The sequence below is a fragment of the Leucoraja erinacea genome, chromosome 17 (assembly GCF_028641065.1).
Source record: "Leucoraja erinacea ecotype New England chromosome 17, Leri_hhj_1, whole genome shotgun sequence".
Classification (NCBI taxonomy): Eukaryota; Metazoa; Chordata; class Chondrichthyes; order Rajiformes; family Rajidae; genus Leucoraja; species Leucoraja erinaceus.
Window position 1 is genome coordinate 10,533,216 of NC_073393.1, and position 14,623 is coordinate 10,547,838.

A 14,623-nucleotide genomic window follows, 5' to 3' on the forward strand; every position below is an offset into this window, starting at 1 on the left:
ATCTCGGTCCTAAATGATTTCCCCCTTATCCTTAAACTGTGACCCCTTGTTCTGGACTTCCCCAACATCAGGAACAATCTTCCTGCATCTAACCTGTCCAACCCTTTAAGAATTTTGTAAGTTTCTATAAGATCCCCCCTCAATCTTCTAAATTCTAGCGAGTACAAGCCGAGTCTATCCAGTCTTTCTTCATATGAAAGTCCTGACATCCCAGGAATCAGTCTGGTGAACCTTTTCTGTACTCCCCTATGGCAAGAATGTCTTTCCTCAGATTAGGAGACCAAAACTGTACGCAATACTCCAGGTGTGGTCTCACCAAAACCCCGTACAACTGCAGTAGAACCTCCCTGCTCCTATACTCAAATCCTATGATCAATTCAATTCCATATTTTTTAAATTTTCTTATTAATTTCATATAGTCTTTTAGATGCAATTAAAATCACACAAAAAGAAATTAACTATCATGATTGATATTGCAGCATTTGAATTGATTGTGTTATCTTTCCACATTTACATTTTGAGACACAGTGGTGCTAAATGTTTTACCTGAACCAAATGAAAATGAGATCCTTTTCTGCTCTGGACACATTTACAATGTTGCCCTATGTAATAAATATGTGACTTACTGTATGAATGTTTGTAATCATTATGGAGCTGCAGACATCAGATACCACTCACTGGTTTCTGTCAGACATCCCCTCTTCACACAGTTCTCGTGTTGGCTCTGTGATGATATGGCTGATGTTGTACCAAATCACACAGATAACAGATGTGCCAGATTTCATCCCGTCTCTGCTGAAGTAAACAAGCAAGTTTTTTTTTAAATATATGATCGCAGTGCGTGACATTTTCAACACAGCTCAGAAATGAAAGACCAAAACATTAGCTTATCTTTGTATGGTGGAGACACAAAGCTGGCTGAGAGTAAAAAAAAATGATACTCTCCTTCTGACCAGTAATGGATCCAAATATCAATTAACTTACTCATTTCACCTCGCCATTTGTGGTCAACCACAGGAAATACCAATTTTAAATAAGGCAGTCTGTATGGAAAGGATAATTACAGCAAATTTTGACGGTGCGGATTGTATTTCCTGTGAGTTAATTATACAAGAACATTACAGATGGAACGGTAATTCACAATCACAAGTCTCGATAACCAAAGATGATGCATTGAAAAGAAATTCAGATTCATATTCAACACCATGCAAGAAAAAAAACTGGAACTAATTGTGATAGCTTTGCCATTTCTCTTGCATCTCCCATCTCCATTTAGATTTTACTTTAGACTTTCTAGATACCATGGAGAAACAGGTTTTCTGGCCCACCGAGTCCGTGCCAACCAGCAATCACCCTGTAGTGTACACTAACCTACACACACTAAAGACATTGCTTTTTACAGCGTATTGAAGCGAATTAACCTGCAAACCTTTTATGTTTTGAGTGTGGGAGGGGGAGTAATGGAGAGACAAACTATGTTAATAGCAGAGGAGAAATGAAATCTCCCTCGTATAGTCAATAACATTGATTGTATTTATTACATCCCCTCTGAATGGATCGTCATTACCCTGTGTGCTGCTGCATCAGGTTAAAGGTATCTTGGGGACCACTACTTTCAAACTATGGTGACCTGAATGGGTCGATAAGGTGAGTAAGAAGGCAAACGGGAAACAGATTTATTGGCCGATGTAAAGAGAAAACTTTGCGTAAGCAGAGAGATCTTGCTTTAACTGTATAAGACGGCAGATGGACTAGGTGCTGGGGTACCGTACCTGAATACAAATTTCAGTTAATAGGTAGGATTAAAAGGGAGTTGAGAAATTGTTATATGTGGAACTCATTGCACAAAAAAAATGGGTGTAGCAGAAACCCTCACACATTTAAAAAGAACCTGGATGAGAATTTGAAGACCTATTCTCAAGGCTGTGCATCAAAGCTGGAGAGTGAGTTAAACTTAAAGACAATTTTTGGCTGACATGTATAGGATGGGCTAAGTGGCCTTCTTGTTATAGTAAATATCTATGATCTGATCACCTGTTGCCTCATCTATGCAAAACATGTCCACTGTCCTTTTTCGAGTGACAAGACTCAGTGCAGCACAGAAACGGGCCCTTCTGCCCACTATGTCCATGACTACCACCATGCCCACTTTCCTGCATTGATTCCATATCCTCCATTCCTTGCTCATTCAAACCTGTCCAGGTTGCCCTGAAATGTTTTTTTTGTTCCTGCCTTCACCACCTCCTGACAGCTCATTCCTGATACTAACTGCTGCAGATGTGTAAACATTTACCCCTCAGATTCCTTTTAAACCCCCTCCATCTCACTTGACGAGGCATTGGGGGGGCGGGGGCACTGACAAAGTTACAAAGTGTTCAATGTAGTCTAAGAACAAAGAGGAACTATTGGAGACTACATTGAACACTTTGTAACTTTGTTGGTGCCCTATTTAACCATATAACCATATAACAATTACAGCACGGAAACAGGCCATCTAGGCCCTACAAGTCCGTGCCGAACAAATTTTTTTCCCCTTAGACCCACCTGCCTGCACTCATACCATAACCCTCCATTCCCTTCTCATCCATATGCCTGTCCAATTTATTTTTAAATGATACCAATGAACCTGCCTCCACTGGAAGCTCATTCCACACCGCTACCACTCCCTGAGTAAAGAAGTTCCCCCTCATATTACCCCTAAACTTCTGTCCCTTAATTCTGAAGTCATGTCCTCTTGTTTGAATCTTCCCTGTTCTCAAAGGGAAAAGCTTGTCCACATCATCTCTGTCTATCCCTCTCATCATTTTAAAGACCTCTATCAGGTCCCCCCTTAACCTTCTACGCTCCAGAGAATAAAGACCTAACTTATTCAACCTATCTCTGTAACTTAGTTGTTGAAACCCAGGCAACATTCTAGTAAATCTCCTCTGTACTCTCTCTATTTTGTTGACATCCTTCCTATAATTGGGCGACCAAAATTGTACACCATACTCTAGATTTGGTCTCACCAATGCCTTGTACAATTTTAACATTACATCCCAGCTTCTATACTCAATGTGGCGACTCTTTGCATACTCGCGCATGGTATGCAAAACAAAGAATTTCACTGTGACATGTCACATGTAATAATAAAGTATCAATCAATAAACCTATGCCCTCGAGTTTTGGACAAACTTATCATGGAAAATAGATTTGCTGTCTATCCTATCCAAGCCTCCCAACTTTAAATACCTCTATCATATCACCTCTCAGCCCTTCATTCCAGGGAAAGTAAACCAAGCCTATCCAATCTCTCTTGATAACTGAAACCCTCCAATCTAGGCAACTTCCTTGTGAATCTTTTCTGCACCTCCCTAACTTAAGCATGTCCTTCCAAATCTGCACACAATTCTCCAAGTGCAGCCTAACCTGCATTTTGGGCAATTGTAACATTTTGTCCCAACCCTTATGAAATGTTTATTCCCCAGTTGACTGCTCGGTGGTCTTTTGACATCAGCAAGCATCTATTTCCCTTTTGGTTATTTTCTTATTTCCTTGCTCCTTATTTCTCAACATATCTGACATGTTTTGATTTTATTCGTAGTTGCATCACAATCTGTTCTATCAGGCAGTCAATTTCAGTTATCATAGACCTTTCAAATAATCCCTCAACCCAATTTTGGGGTTAGGAAAGTGTATGGTACCTAGCATTGCATGTACAAATTCCACTTCAAATTAAGAGAAAGGTATGTACAGTGAATGCATGAAATAGGAGGAGGAGGCAGAAACCTTGCAAAATCATAGCTCACTAGGTACAGGAAGCCTCCTCACGTTCTGAAAATATGCTATTCAAAAGCATTCCTCTAGTCCATCTCTGGGCAATGACAAGGAAAGGGCAACCTATCTATGAAAAATACGAGCTCTCAATCAACAGAAATGCCTTTTAACCACCACATTTCTTAAGCAAAATGCCTAGAATTCTAAAACAAGTTCTTAGCATTTGATATTGATTTTCTCAAAAAATATTGGTCATGAAATTCTGCTGCTATTTGATCACAGTAATCATGGCTAGAGCCCTGAAAATATATAGCCAGGATCCCTTCCCAAATAAATGAAGCATTCTGAATCGTTGTTTAGGTGCTCAAGGTGCTCTTTGCTTTACCCCTGAATTAGTAAACCCAGTGCCTCTCACTTACAACTTAAAGAGCTACTGACCTCTATAACCCTTTGACAATTGATTGTTTATTTTCTGTGAATCACTACTTCCTGATACTTATCCTCCATTTCACCTGTAACATACCTGAATTCATGCTGTACAATGGCAAACTAACTAAAACAAGTAGGCTTTACAAGACATTCTGAATAACAAATCACTGAAGAGTTAAAAGCTACAAGTTCAGCTCATGTAAATGCCCATTGGGATTACAGTTTTGAACTACATCTCATTTATCAGTAATCCTCTTTGAAACCTACACACTTTAGTTTGCAGTCCACAGAGTGCACTGCAATAAATCCTATCTTGTTCTATCAACAGGACAAACATCTTGAGGCAACGGAAGTTAGTTTAGTTTATTGTCACATGTACCGAGGTAAAGTGAAAAGCTTTTGTTCAGTGCTATCCAGTCAGCGGAAAGACTACACATGATTACACTCAAACTATCCACCGTGTACAGATACATGATAAAGGGAATAATATTTAGTGCAAGATAAAGTCCAGTAAAGTCTGTTTAAACATAGTCCGAGGGTCGCTAATGAGGTAGATAGTAGCTCAGTTGTTGGTCTCTAGTTGTTGGTAGGGTGGTTCAGTTGCCTGATAAAACAGTTGGGAAGAAACTGTCCCTGAATTTGGAGGTGTGTGTTTTCACACTTCTATACCTCTTGCCTGATGGGAGAGGGGAGAAGTGGAAGTGGCCAAGGAAGCGGTTCCCACGCTGTCGCACTGTGGTAGAATTAGTTGTTTGAGATTTAATCTTCAGTGCTTTTTCTAGGCCGTGACATTGCTCTTATTATATTTTTCCACAGAGATAAAAGTAGTAATACTATTTACCTCCCTTTATTTACTCTTAAACCGTTCAAAATGAGCCATTTTATAGTGAAAGCTTTATGGAGGACTGCTCTGCCTCCCACAAACAACCTAACTACTCCCAGCTAATAGAGCCCCTGGAATGTCTATAATCCCCAGACTCCCATTGCATGGGCTTTCAGGTTATAAATGACCTGCCCCACAGAAATCCAACTTCGTTGACATTGGCCCATACATTTTTAAAGCATTTATATCAAACCAGTTATAATTATACTAACAAGAAGTGCAAATCGAAAAGATGATGTTTATTTATTTACCTTTTTCATATAAATGTTGTAACAGTGAATTATTATCCATATCCCAGATTTTTTTGGTAGTGATTTGTGAATTCCTTAAGGCTGTATTTCTGTTAAAGTTACAGGGTCGTCTGTACTTGTGAAAATTCACCAATTCGTTCCTGAAATATAAGAAGTGATTGAATAGGCTGGGCTTCTGTTCTAGTTGTAGATTAAATGGCTGCTAAAAGTTACCCTGACTGTGGGAAAGTAGCAGGATAATGTGAAAGGGAACAGGTTACTGGGAAATAAGAAGAGGATTGGAATAATCTAAGAGTCAGGATAGAATCAGGATGGGCTGAATGGTCTTTACTTTACACTTTAGAGATAGATACTCTTCAGCTCACTGAATCCGCACCGACCAGCGATCACTAACACTATCCTAACGCACTACGGGCAATTTTACAATTTTATTTTACCGAAGGCAAGATTTTAACCTACAAATCCATACCTCTGTAGTGTAGGAGGAAACGAGCATCCGGCGAAAACCCACACGGTTATAGGGAGAACGTAAATCTCCATACAGACAGCACCCGGAGTCAGGATCGAACCCGGTTTTCTGGCGCTGTAAAGCAGCAACTCTACTGCTGTGCCACTGCACTGCTTCTTCTGTGTGAAAACAGAGATTGTGTTAAAAGTCAAGATTGATAGATTTCTGAACATTTTTAGGAATTAAGAGAAATGTGGAGAGGGAAGAAAGGCATTGAGGAATAAGTTCAGTCGCAATCTTGTTTAATATTTGAGCAAGCACAAGGGACAACTGGCTCACTCTTACTCCTATTTCTTATATTCTATCTCCAATTAAAAAATTGGCAGTCTGCAGTTCTATCTGGGATTTTCAACCACTCGAGTCCCACTAAACTGCAGTAGAAACCAGTTACTTGCCCTCTGGAGGACCTGCTCATGGCTGGACCCTGGAAAATGTGGATTACTTTCCGTAATTGAGGAACTATCTCACAGTCAAAGCAGACACTGAAGTTGAAGTTTACCTCCACCTCCAGCGCACCAGAGTAGCCTTTAGATGTTTGAAATGAATAAGATTTCAAATGTGTTCAAGATCTACCAAACAGCAATTACCCACACCTTTCAGATAGATAACCTGCAGAAAACACTTCAAAGTACTTCCAACGATGACTATGACGTCTTCCAAATCCATTGTCAGAACAAATAAACGTCCTTTCCCAAGGCCATACCTGCGTAGCGCCAGAGACCCAGTTTCGAAGCTGACTATGGTTGCTGTCTACATGGAATTTGTATGTTCCTCCTGTGACCACGTGGGTTTTCCCCTGATGCTCCAATTTCTGCCCACATTCCAAAGACGTCCAGACTGTACATTAAATGCTTTGGTAAAAATTGTAAATAGTCCTGTGCACAGAATAGTGCCAATGTGCGGGAATTGCTGGTCGGCGCTGACACGGTGGGTCAAAGAGCCTGTTTCCATGTTGTATCTCTAAACTAAACTCCAGTATTACAGCCCTGATCACACACAACCATTTCAGATGGAGGACCATATTGTCTGCATGCTATCCACAAGCGCCTTCCTCCAGACTCCCTCAATGGAAGAAATTTCTCACAGCGTGAAAACGCTACAAGATTCTTCTCAAAGCCAAGCAGACAGAGATCACATGCAAATGGCGGAAGGAGTGCACACCGGCCCAAATTTCCTACCCATCCCATTATACACCACTTGCCCCACCTATGGCGGAGTCTGAAGATCTTTCTGGGGTTTTCAGCCACCCTTGTCCTACCAATTTGCAGCACAAACCAGTCACTTACCATCTGGAGAGACTGCTTATGAAAACATGAGGAAAAATTGTCAATGTTTTCCACTGGTTCCTGCAGGCATATCTCAGTGATCTGAGAATGAGATTAAAAAGTTGGGTTGGTGGTAGTGCCCAGATTTGTTTTAATTTATATATATATATATATATATATATCACACACACACACACACACACACACACACACACACACACACACACATATATATATATATATATATATATATATATACACACACACACACACACACATATATATATATATATATATATATACACACACATATATATATATATATATATATATATATCACACATATATATCACACACACACATATATATATCACATATATATATCACATATATTACATATATATAATATATATATATCACATATATCTATATATCACATATATATATATATATCACACATATATATATATATAACACACATTTATATATATAACTCACACACACACACACACACACACACACACACACACACATACATATATATATATATATATATATATATATATATATATATATAAATTAAAACAAATCTGGGCACTACCACCATATATATATATATATACTAGACCAAGTGCAGACCCATTAGGTCTGCTCCCACACTGAAATATTCCAGCACTCACCGCGGGAGGGCGTGGACCTGAGGACCCGAACAAGGCCATGGGCGGGCATGGACCCGAGAACCCGAGCGAGGCCTCACCACTGCGGTCTCGATGTCTCCTTCACCACCGAGGTCTTGATGCCTCCTCGTAAAAACCCAGCCGGTAGAAGGCCAGGTCGGAAAAAGCTGAAAGTTAATGTAAATGCGACATCACTGGAAGCTGGTGGCTACCCACTCCCCCTTGGTGGCCGCCCACCTCCTCTTTGTGATGTCACTGAAGGTTTGCCATTGGTTTTCGCTATTTTTAAAACAGTATAAGTTGTGAAATATAGCATGTAATGTGAAGTGAAGCAGTTTATTTTGTCGACTGAGTTAATGTGATTAATAATGCGTGAAAATTTCTGCGCTAGCGCGTGGCGTTTTGACGAAGGTAGAAAGACACAGACCACACACGTATATATACATACAAGATGGGACTTTAAATAGTATAGATATATATATACGCATACGTAACTCATATGCATGGGTCACCAAATGAATGGCACAAGAGAGGGGGGCTTTAGGTTCCTCGGATACTGGTTGTGGGAGAGGTGGTACCTATACATGAATCAGTTGCATCTTCTTCAGTCCTGTACCAATATGGTTGTGGGAAGATTTTCCAGTGACATTTAAAAGGACAGAGAAATGGGAAACTGAGGGTAGTGTGAGAAGGAATCGAGGCACAGTTGGCTTGTGGACATTTTGATTATTATCCTAATGAGAATTGCCACTTAAATTTGATTACTTTGGCAAGAACAATAAAGAAAATGTTGCAGCTGTGCATAGATTTTGATTAATGGACGCAATGGACCTCAACTAATTTTAAAAATTATTATTGAAGAGCAATGGAAAAGAAAATGTATAAAATCATAAAATGTGCCAAGATTTGACAATATATTGAATCGCTGAAGTAATCAGCTATATTAGATCTCAGATTCCTCTTAGTCTTTGCTGAAGGGAGCACAGCTCAAGAGAGTCCAACTCCAAGGGTGTTTACCTCTCAGGTACTTCACTCACTTTCTTGCCTCCACCACCAAACGTGGAGGCTTAGGTTATCCAGTCTTCTTCCCTCCTTATTCCTAATCACTGAAGTAAGTTGCAGAGACCCTGTCACTATCACAGCTGCAACCTGTTAACTGGGGGATAGAGCCCATGTCCTCCACAGACTACACTGCTCAATGATGGATCATTCAAGGCAACTAATCACTGAGTAATCAGAATTTCTAACATTTCAATGGTTATAATACTATATTTGGAAAATCATAGTAATTACTTAATTACAGCGATGTTTCATTGGGACATTGACAAAATCATAGACAAAATTTATTTTATTTTTTTTAATAACTGTGGGCAACGCAGTGGTAGAGTTGCTGTCTCACAGTGCCAGAGACCAAGGTTCGATCCTGACCTTGGGTACTGTCCATATGGAGTTTGCACATTCTCCCTGTGACCACTTGGGTTTCCTCTGAGTGCTCCGGTTTCCTCCCACACTCCAAAGACGTGAGCACTTGTAGGTAATTGGCTTCTGTAAGTTGTTCCTACTGCTTAGGATAGAACTAGTGTACGGTTGATCACTGGTCGGCTGGTGGGACGGTTTCCGCGCTGTATCTCTCAAATCTCAATTTTACAAATAATTGTGCGAAAAAAAATTAATCTTAAAATAACTAATAACAACTAACCTGCCTGTTTACCTTCAGAACTAGCAAATGCTGCTCAGATTATTGTAGATAGTGGTTTACGCTAGAGAAAAATAATTCTTACATAATAAAATAAGGTAAATCATCTCAACTGTCGTTTGGCTTTGGCTTTTGTGCATAGATGTGTGCATTTGTTTCATTTTGCATTTGAGCACACCAAAAGATTTCTAGGCTCCAGCTTATTCTGCAGCTCTTTGTTTAAATCCTGCACATTTGATGAAGTGTCATTAACTCCTGGGACCAGCTGCTCCTTTCTCTGCTGGGATCGCAGATGTACATTTCAAGGCTCTAATGGTTTTGCAGCTACGTTGACAAATTTAATTTGCCCCATGTTGATACTGTAATGCAAACTCTGCAAGTAAAAACACATTCTGCCAGAAATGGAGCCAAGACATGGAAACTCTGACATGCAGCTTCAAAATACTCTTCCCAAATAAGAAAGGCAGCAAATATGATCTCATTCAAAATTCTGCTCTGTGTATCCAATTCACTCCATTATAATCACATCATTTCATTGGTAAAAAAGAGGGATCAGTTCCTGCAGAGATATTCTAGGGAACCAGGAACAAGGTTAAAAAGTATGTAGTGGGTATGTAGAAAGGTACTGGCCCGAAACGTCACCTTTCCAACAGAGATTCTGACTAACCTGCTGAGTCACTCCAGCACTTTGTAGGGTTTTTTCTGTAAGCCTGTACCTGCAGTTCCTTGTATCTACAAAACAAAGGATAATGCAGATGAGCAGGTATGCACAAGAATTTTTGATTCCTCAGACAATAGAGCTGATGCTTGTGGGGGGGGGGGGGGGGGGGGGGGGGGGCGGGGTTGTTGTTTGCCGGTTGCATGCCCCTTAGATCAGTATCAATGTGGGTGCAGGAGGATTTTCCAGTGATATTTGAAAGGGCAAAACTCAAAATAGATTCAGAAAAAATCAAGGCGCCTAGAAGTGGAAGGTTAAAAATGGAAAACTGGGAATTAGTAAACAAATTTGGAAGGCATACTAACCAAAACTTATTAAACATAGTGATGAACATTTTTTTGTTTATACTTTAATTGTATAAATGAGATGTTCTTGTTAAAATATGATAACTATTTATGAAACATTTCTTAACTGGTAGGAATAGCCTCCCAACAATCCTCATTACCAACTTTTCTCTTCCATATTGAGAGAGATATCATGAAATAAAGTGTTACAATAAAAATGAAAATACTGTTAATATCCAGCAGAGCCAGCATCCATTCCTTCTCTCCAGAGATGCTGCCTGTCCAGCTAAGTTACTCCAGCTTTTTGTGTCTATTTTCAGTTTAAACCAGCATCTGCAGTTCCTTCTTACACATTTCGTCTGTACAAGGAGAAACAGGATGAATGTTGCCAGTTGATGACCATTCATCAGAACTATAAAACGCGAGATAAAATTATATCTAAGACTGTAGCTAAATTAATTGGAACATTCCGATGAAAGGCAATTAATTTTAAATTATATTGTCATTTTTTTGCTCTCCACAGAAGTTGCCTGACCGGTTGAGTTCTTCCAGCATTCTCTGTTTTTATTTCAGATTTCCAGTATCTGCAATGTTTGAGTTTTTGGCAAAAGATTTAGATAACTTGAAGGAGGAAATGCTGGAGGGGGGTCAACTAGTGAAGCTATGCAAATCAAATAACAGTAACCAGATAATTGGTGTTCTCTAAATAAATGGTACCTGGGGTTAAAGGCTGGCCATTTCACTCTGCTGCCTGTTATCTGTTTTTTCGTAAGTTTGACCAAAGCTTGGGAGTACATTCTGCACAATGGTCCTAAAATTGAGGCTGCAATGCTGCTAAACTGTCACCATATCAATTGTAATTAAGTAGGAACTTCTCTCAGTCCACACGTAGTGGAAATCTCAATTTTCATTTTGTCAGTGATATCTTTCACAGGATGTTCTGCTATAGCGTCTGCAGGTGCAATCAGAACAGTCAGTCAAGGCATTGTGGTGATATTCAATTTTTCATGCATTGTTCTTCTTGTGAATACAAATATAAAGTGCTAAATCTTGTTGAATCAGACATAATGGGTTTAAATAGCTTAGTCAATTAAAGCAGCTCTGGCCTTGAAAATCTCAATTACCAAGCAGGCTGTTTCCTCCATTCAAAATGTTAAAAACTCCCTGATTCTTATGTTGCCAATGTTTGCCAGGGGTATTCCCAATCTCTGTTCTGCTTACTGTGTAAAGAATCAAAATTGAATTAGTCAAGAGTCAAGAGTGTTTTATTGTCATATCCTGAAACAGAACAAAATTCTTACTTGCAGCAACACAACAGATATGTAAACATAGTACTCTGTAAACACCATAATAAACAACAAAAAGTTCAGTATGTGTGCATGTATATACATGTATAAAAAGGAATTGTAACTGCACTTTTATTTTTATTTCTATAAATAATACGAGTAAAAATAATAATGCAATTGCGATTCCTTTTTATAATTTCCTTTGCTGTTTTGTGAGAATTCCTCAGTCTGATCAGCCCATTTGATGCCTTCGCTGTTACTAGACAGTGGAGATAACCAACAATTACCTTCAAATCCAAGTTGTCAGAATCCATGAAATTGGCATACAAGAGTCATTAAGTCAGAAATCTAACCCATCACCACAAATAGAAAAATCTTGGTCACCAAGACTACATAAGGAAAGGAAGTAGTTCTGAAAAAATATATATTTATTGAGTCTGAAGAGTCACAACCCTAAAAGTCACAAGTCCATTCCCTCCACAGATTCCGCCTGACCCACTGAGTTCCTCCAGCACTTTGTGTTTTGCTCTGCAGAACGTTGTGTCGCCATTGTCCCTTAACAAACATGTGCTGCCCTCTAATGGTTGTATTTCTCTCAGCAGGATCCACTGTTTCTGAGATAACTTAAGTCAAAATACAACAGATAGTTCTATTGCCAAATACTGCTGCAGCTAAGTCGTTAACTTGCTAAAACAATGTTTTCTGCGTTACACTATATGTTTCAATCATACAAGCACAAAGATAAAACAGAAAGTCTCAGCATTTATTAACAATTGAGGTACTTCAAACTAGAAGAAAACATTCAAAGGAGGTGAAGGATTTCCTACCTAGCTACAATTGGTATTCTGTTTAGTCATACAGCAGGAAAACAGCACATTCGGTCCTTCATGTCCATGCCAACCAGTGGGTGCTTATCCATATTAATCCCATCTTGAGCACTTCAATGCAGAAGTTTAGTTTAGTTTAGAGATACAGCGCAGAAACAGGCCCTACAGCGATCCCCACACATTAGCACTATCCTGCACACTAGGGACTATTTACACACCAGGGCATTGGAAATGTCCTCGTTCTTCAGGGAACGGGGATTCCCCTCCGCCACCATAGATGAGGCTCGCACCAGGGTCTCATCCATACCCCGCAACACTGCTCTCTCTCCCCATCCCCGCACTCGCAACAAGGGCAGAGTCCCCCTAGTCCTCACCTTTCACCCCATCAGCCGGCAAATACAACAAATAATCCTCCGCCATTTCCGCCACCTCCAACGTGACCCCACCACTCGCCACATCTTCCCATCTCCCCCTATGTCTGCCTTCCGCAAAGACCGCTCCCTCCGCAACTCCCTTGTCAATTCTTCCCTTCCCGCCCGTACCACCCCCTCCCCGGGCACTTTCCGTTGCAACCGCAAGAAATGCAACACATGTCCCTTCACCTCCCCCCTCGACTCCATTCAAGGACCCAAGCAGTCGTTCCAGGTGCGACAAAGGTTCACCTGTATCTCCTCCAACCTCATCTACTGCATCCGTTGCTCTAGATGTCAGCTGATTTAAATCGGGGAGACTAAGCGGAGGTTGGGCGATCATTTCGCCGAACGCCTCCACTCAGTCCGCAATAACCTACCTGAACTCCCGGTGGCTCAGCACTTCAACTCCCCCTCCCATTCCCAATCCGACCTCTCTGTCCTGGGTCTCTTCCATTGCCAGAGTGAGCAACACCGGAAATTGGAGGAACAGCACCTCATATTCCGCCTGGGTTGCTTGCGTCCAGTTGGCATGAACATTGAATTCTCCCAATTTTGCTAGCCCTTGCTGTCTCCTCCCCTTCCTTAACCCTCGAGCTGTCTCCTCCCATTCCCCCCGCCCTCGGGCTCCTCCTCCCCCCTTTTTCCTTCCTTCTCCCCCCCACCCCCCATCAGTCTGAAGAACGGTTTCAGCACGAAACGTCGCCTATTTCCTTCGCTCCATAGATGCTGCTGTACCCGCTGAGTTTCTCCAGCATTTTTGTGTACCAAGGGACTATTTACAGTTTTACCGAAGCCAATTAACCTTCCAACCTGTACGTCTTTGGAATGTGGGGGGAAACTGGAGCACCTGGAGATAATAACAGTTACGGGGAGAACGTACAAATTCCGTGCAGACAGCAGCTGTAGTCAGGATTGAACCCATGTCCTTAACACTGTAAGGCAGCAACTCTACCACTGTACCACTTCTTCTCTATCAAAACAGAAATAATTAAAGGCTGATCTAAAATATTAAGCAAATTATTTTAGATCAAGCTAAATGTGATCTTGAGAACATTGAGAATACACAAAATAACTCTATTTCTACAAATTTATCAGTGATTTAGACCACTGATTTTTTTTGTTTGTTATTTAAACATATGCTCTGTCTCTCATTTACTTAGATACAAGAGCTGGGATTAATTTCATGCATCATTTGGTCTCCAAAGCAGCCTTGGTTAATCCCTCAGAAGCAGCAGATTTTAATAATGTACCTCAGTCTAAACTCCTTTCATTATTTGATATCCACTACCATTGTACATATAATTATATTTTAGAACTTAATTGGGAGCCTGTAACCAGTGAGGGACATATCCTCTGTCACCAATGATTAGTCAAAAGACTCAATACAGCCAATGAAGAATGTATCACGCTGAAGTGTCAAGGATTAAAAATGTACATATTTTTTCTGTAAAAACATTTAAATAATATATAGCCATCAGTGCCTGTCTCGAGATTATAAATTTTGCAGTAGCAAATAATAATGTTCAAAAATATATTTTGCATTTTATCACTTTTCAAAGTGCTACATATAATAAATTTACCATAGTGCAATTTCTATTACTATGCAGATTCATGTTCTACAAGCAGAGAC

General features: G+C 40.2%; 1 long non-coding RNA gene across 1 annotated transcript in view; it reads right to left on the reverse strand.

The window, feature by feature from the left end:
• Nucleotides 1–10,286, reverse strand: part of LOC129705084 (uncharacterized) — a 34,557-nt gene extending 24,271 nt beyond the window's left edge. The window contains exons 1-4 of the long non-coding RNA XR_008724849.1: nucleotides 7,773–10,286; nucleotides 5,789–5,946; nucleotides 5,320–5,459; nucleotides 627–795 (exon numbers count right to left, since the gene is read on the reverse strand). This is a non-coding gene — a long non-coding RNA (uncharacterized LOC129705084). The remainder of the gene's footprint in view (nucleotides 1–626; nucleotides 796–5,319; nucleotides 5,460–5,788; nucleotides 5,947–7,772) is intronic.
• Nucleotides 10,287–14,623: the final 4,337 nt, after the last annotated feature.